Source organism: Solanum dulcamara, chromosome 4, assembly GCF_947179165.1.
Source record: "Solanum dulcamara chromosome 4, daSolDulc1.2, whole genome shotgun sequence".
NCBI classification, from domain to species: domain Eukaryota; kingdom Viridiplantae; phylum Streptophyta; class Magnoliopsida; order Solanales; family Solanaceae; genus Solanum; species Solanum dulcamara.
In genome coordinates, this window is record NC_077240.1 from 17,902,978 (window position 1) to 17,909,126 (window position 6,149).

Sequence of the window (6,149 nt, forward strand, 5' to 3'; positions counted from 1 at the left end):
AATATCATATGGAGGGCTATTTTTTATTATTTCCCACCCAATGTCCGGAGCAAGTGGAGCCTTGATTAAATCTGGATCGCGCAATGCCCATTTGGGGGTGACGCTCTCAACATAATTTCTTTCATATTCAGAGCCCAAACCCGAAATTTTTAATTAAAGATGAAACAGTTTCACCACTACACCACAACCCATGTGGGTCGAGGGCTATTGGTGTCATGTTCGTGTGTTTTGCTCGAACTCTCATCTCTTGATTTAACTAGTTTAATGAGTATGTCAATTACAAGTGTTGATTTGATCCTAAAATCTTTCTACTTCAAGTCACTTTACTGAGATTTGTTAGGAAATAGCAAGTGGATGTTCCACTTTATAAAGTGGGACCCACAAAATGTAAATTGAATTTGGCTTTTGCTCTCACTTTTCTTTTCACTCCCCTTTGTCTCCCATACGTTGTCCTCTTACTCTGGCTATAAATTGCTAGTTTTTGGCAATGAAAAATATATACAGATATACAAATACGTTTCATCTTCTGCTCGTCTTTCTTTCTCTTACTCTCTTTTCTTCTTAATTTGTTAAATTAGTTTATTTTATAACACGTTATCAGCATGAATCTCTAATTTTCTCTAGACAAATTAACTTTTATATCAGATATATCTACTGAAGAAATTTTATTTTAGTTATCTTTGTTATTTCTAAATTAATTTCTATCTCAGTTGTCATCATGTCAAATTTATAAAAACTTCAGTTTGTGGCACTTGACATTTTCGGAAAAAATTATTTATTATGGATTCTTGATGTTGAAATTCACTTTGACGCTAAAGGTCTTGATGATACTATTAAACAAGAAAATAAAGCATCAAGTCAAGATAAAGCAAAGACCTTGATTTTTCTCCGTCATCATATTCATGAAGGATTAAATCTCCATCATCATATTCATGAAGGATTAAAAATTGAATATTTAACTGTGAAAGACCCCCTTGAATTATGGACTAATTTGAAGGATCGATATTACTACCTAAAACTTACGGTGTTACCAAAAGCCCGATATGACTGGATACACCTTCGATTTCAAAATTTTAAAACTGTTACATAGTATAATTCTGCTATCCACAAGGTAAGTTCCATGTTAAAATTATGTGGAGATACTATCACTGATGATGACTTACTTGAGAAAACTCTTTCCACTTTTCACGCTTCAAATGTGTTGCTACAACAACAATATCGTGAAAAAGGATTTAAGAAGTATTCTGAATTAATTACATGCCTACTTGTGGCTGAGAAAAATAATACTTTGCTGTTAAAAAATTATGAAGCCCATCCCACTGAGTCTGCTCCATTTTCTAAAGCGAATGTTGTAGCAGCAAATAATCAGTCTGAATCAAAATAAAATAATTATCGCGGCCGCGGCCGTGATCGTGGTCGTGGAAGAGGACGAAACAATTATCGTCATCATAATGGAAATAAACATGAGAACAATAAATTTCCTCAAAATAATCCTTCCAGAGGTACATTCAATATTTGTTACCGGTGTGGTATGAAGGGTCATTGGACACATGAATGTCGTACGCCCGATCATTTTGTGAAACTTTATCAAGCCTCTCTAAAAAAAAGAGATAATAATGTAGAGGCACACTTGAATTTTCAGAATGATGATAATAAAACAACTTCCTCAAATAAATATGAAGATATTGAGGCAAATCTTGTTTATAAAGATGATGCTTTCGAAAATCTACCAAATATTACTCATTTGGAAGCTGGAGATTTTATGAATGTTGACTGAGGATTTGATTATCTAACTGGGGATAAAAATAGTTATTATTTTTTATTATGTTTGATATTATGTTGTCCTTCGTAAAATGTTTCTTAAGGCGATACAGTTTTTTAAAGTTTCTTATGCTATTAGTTTTTCACGTTCTTATAATGTATCTTTTTGTTTATGAAGAATATGAAAAATTTTCAGTCATCAGTTGGATCCAAAAATAATTATGATGATATATGTCTTATTGATGGTCCCACAACATACATTATTTTAAGAGATAAGAAATATTTCTCTTATTTGATTATGAAAGAAGCTAATGTTAATACAATATCTGGTAGTACAAGATTAATTGAAGGATCCGAAAAAGCTAAAGTTGTACTTGTTGGAGGAACAAATTTAACAATTAATGAAGCATTATATCGTAGTAAGTCTCAAATAAACTTATTAAGTTTCAAAGACATTCGTCAAAATGGTTATAATATTGAGACTACAAATGATGAAAAGAATGAATATCTTTACATTACTATAATGATGTCGGGCAAAAAGTTTATCCTTGAAAAATTATCCGCTCTTTCATCCGGCTTATACTTCACAAGTATTAGCATGGTTGAAACACACAGTACACCAAAGGTTTACTAACTCAAATGATTTTATTATTTGACATGACCGGTTGAGCCATCTCAGTTCTGATATGATGCGCAAAATAATTGAGAGTTCAATGGACACTCTTTGAAGAATCAGAAGATTCTTCAATTTAAAGAATTCTCTTGTGATGTATGTTCTTAAGGCAAATTGATTACTAAAGAATCAATAATCAAAGTGGAAAATGAATTCCCAGCATTTCTGAAACGTATACAGGGTGATATATGTGGGTCCATTCACCCATCATGTGGACCATTTAAATATTATATGGTTTTAATAGATGCATCTACAAGATGGTCACATGTGTGCTTATTATTAACTCGTAATATGTCATTTGCGAGATTACTTGCTCAAATAATCAAGTTAAGAGCACAATTTCTAGATTATGCAATAAAGATAATTCGTCTTGATAATGCATTTAATGATTATTGTTTGTCCACTGGATAACAGTTGAGCATCCAATTGCTCATGTTCATACTCAAAATGGTCTAGCAAAATCATTGATTAAACGTCTTTAATTAATTACTAGACCAATGCTTATGAGAACAAAACTTCTCATTTCATTATGGGGTCATGATATTTTACATGCAACAAGTTTTGTGCGGATCAGACCCACAAGTTATCATAAAATCTCCCCATTACAATTGGATTTTGGTCAAGAGCCGAACATTTCCCATCTTAGAATATTTGGATGTGGAGTATATGTTCCAATTGCTCTACCACAACGCATAAAAATGGGACCCCAAAAAAGATTGGAGATTTATTTACCGCAAAATTTGTTGATTGTCATTTTGATGAATCAATATACCCAGCATTAGGGGGAGAAATAAGCAGTTGAAAAAGAAAATAAATTGAAATGCATTATCACTATCTCATTTAGATCCTCGTACAAATAAATGTGAACTGAAAGTTCAAAAGATAATTCATTTGCAAAATATTGCAAATCAACTGCCAGATGTATTCACTGACTATCAAGTGTTACTAAATCTCATATTCCAGCTGCTAATGCTCCAATTTGAGTTGATGTCAAGTATGACAATTACTTAATACAAATGATTCTAAACCACATTTAAAATATGGTAAACCGATCAGTTCCAAAGATAAAAATCTTCGAAAAAGAAAAGAATCTAACAATTAAGATGGTCATGATATGAAAGAACCTGCTCAAAAAGAGTGAGGAGACATAACAATTGATAAGACCTTGGAAGAGGTTAAGGCACCTGAAAATGATAAAGAAATTTCAATAAATTATGTCTTATCAGAAAAAATATGGAACCGAAATAATGTAATTGTCGACAATAATTTTACTTATAATATTGCTATTGAAATAATGCAACAAAATGGGGATCTTGAACCAAAATCTGACGATGAATGTAGACAAAGGAATGATTGGCCAAAATGGAAAGATACAATTCAAGTTAAATTAGCTTCGCTTGAAAAATGCAAAGTTTTCGGACCGATAGTCCGAACACCTGAAGGTATAATACCAGTGGGGTATAAATGAGTCTTTGTGCAATAAAGAAATGAGAAAAATGAAGTTGTAAGATATAAAGCACGACTTGTGGCACAAGGATTTTTGCAAAGACCTGACATTGATTATAGGGAAACATAATTTTCTGTGGTGGATGCAATCACTTTCATGCATCTGATAGATGTCATTACAACCTATTTATATGGTTCTCTGGATAACGATATTTTTATGAAAATCCCGAAGGATTTAAAATGCCTGAAATATTTAAAAATTCTTGGGAAACTTGTTCAATAAAATTTCAAAAATCTTTATATGGGCTGAAACAATCAGGACGAATGTGGTACAATCGTCTTAGCGAATATTTGCTAAAAAAAGAATATAAAAATAATCCAATTTGCCCTTGTGTCTTTATGAAAAGATCTGGATCTGAATTTGTCATAAATCATAATAGTCGTATATATTGATGATTTAAATATCATCGGAACTCCTGAAGAACTTTCAAAGGCAGTAAAATGTCTAAAAAAGGAATTCGAAATGAAAGATCTCGGAAAGACAAAATTTTGTCTTGGTCTACAAATTGAATATTTTGCAAATGAGATATTGTCCATCAATCAACATATACAGAAAATATTTTAAGGAGATTTTACATGGATAAAGCACACCCACTGAGTACCCCAATGGTTTTGAGATCTCTTGATATTAATAAAGATCCATTTCGACCTCATGAAAATGATGAAGAGCTTATTGGTGCTGAAATACCATACCTTAGTGCAATTAGTGCATTAATGTATCTTGCCAACAATTCTAGACCAGATATAATTTTCTTAGTAAACTTGTTAGCAAAATTTAGTTTTTCCCAACGCGAAGACATTGGAATGGAATTAAGCATATATTCAGATACCTCTGAGGGACCACAGATATGAGATTGTTTTACACAAATAAATCTACATCAGAATTGATTGGTTATGCAGATGCAGGATATTTTTCTGATCCTCATAAAGGTCGATTGCAGATGGGCTACTTATTTACATGTGGCGGTACAACTTTATCATGGCGTTCAAAAATCAAACTATGGTTGCCACTTCTTCAAATCGTGCAGAAATAATAGCCATTCATGAAGCAAGTTGAGAATGCGTTTGGTTAAGTTTAATAACTCAACACATTCAAGAAATATGTGACCTTTCTTTGATAAGAGACACTCCAACAATATTGTATGAAGACAATGCTGCATGTATAGCTCATTAAAGGGAGGATACATCAAAGGAGACAGAACAAAATATATTTCACCAAAATTCTTTTTTACTCATGATCTTCAACAGAAAGGTGAAATAGATATTCAACAAGTTCATTCAAGTGATAATTTAGAAGACATGTTCACCAAGCATTGCCAACTTCAACCTTTGAGAAATTGAGATACAAGATTGGAATGCGTCATCTTCGAGATATTAGATAATGTTTTCATCAGGGAGAGTATAATACGCACTGCACTCTTTTTTTCTTTAGTCTAGATTTTGTACCACTGGGTTTTCCTAGCAAGGTTTTTAATGAGGCAGTACTCAAGGCGTATTATCAGATGTGTGTACTCTTTTTCCTTCATTAGGCTTTTTCCACTGGGTTTTTCCTAATAAGGTTTTAACGAGGCACAACATCTATGGGGGTTCAAAATAACTACTATGTATATTGTTTCTTGTAAAGTTTTTAATGAGTCACATTACACGTGGACATCCAAGGGGGAGTGTTAGAAAATAGCAAGTGGATGTTCCACTTTATAAAGTGGAATCCACAAATACAAATTGAATTTGACTTTTCTTCCCACTTTTCTTTCCACTTCCCTTTGTCCCCCATACGTTGTCCTTTTACTCTGGCTATAAATTGCCAGTTTCTGGCAATGAAAAATATATACAGATAAACAAATACGTTTCATCTTCTGCTCCTCTTTCTTTCTCTTATTCTCTTTTCTTTAATTTGTTAAGTTAGTTTATTTTATAACATTGAATTTTTAGACTAATACACTTGCACTAAAAAAAAAGTTTAAATGTTCATCTTATACAAAACTTTCATAATTTATGAACTGCAACAAAATTATTTACGTATACTTAACTACTAAAATTATGAATTATAACATGATCTTTTCAAGAAGATTTTGGCAAAAAATTTGTACAAAATATTTAACCTTTTCCTTAAATTTCTAAAAATGCTACTAACATTTTGTGCAAGAAACTCTTGTAAGTTCAAGTACTCTTTGAAACAGTACTATAAAATAAGGATTTCAGGACAAAA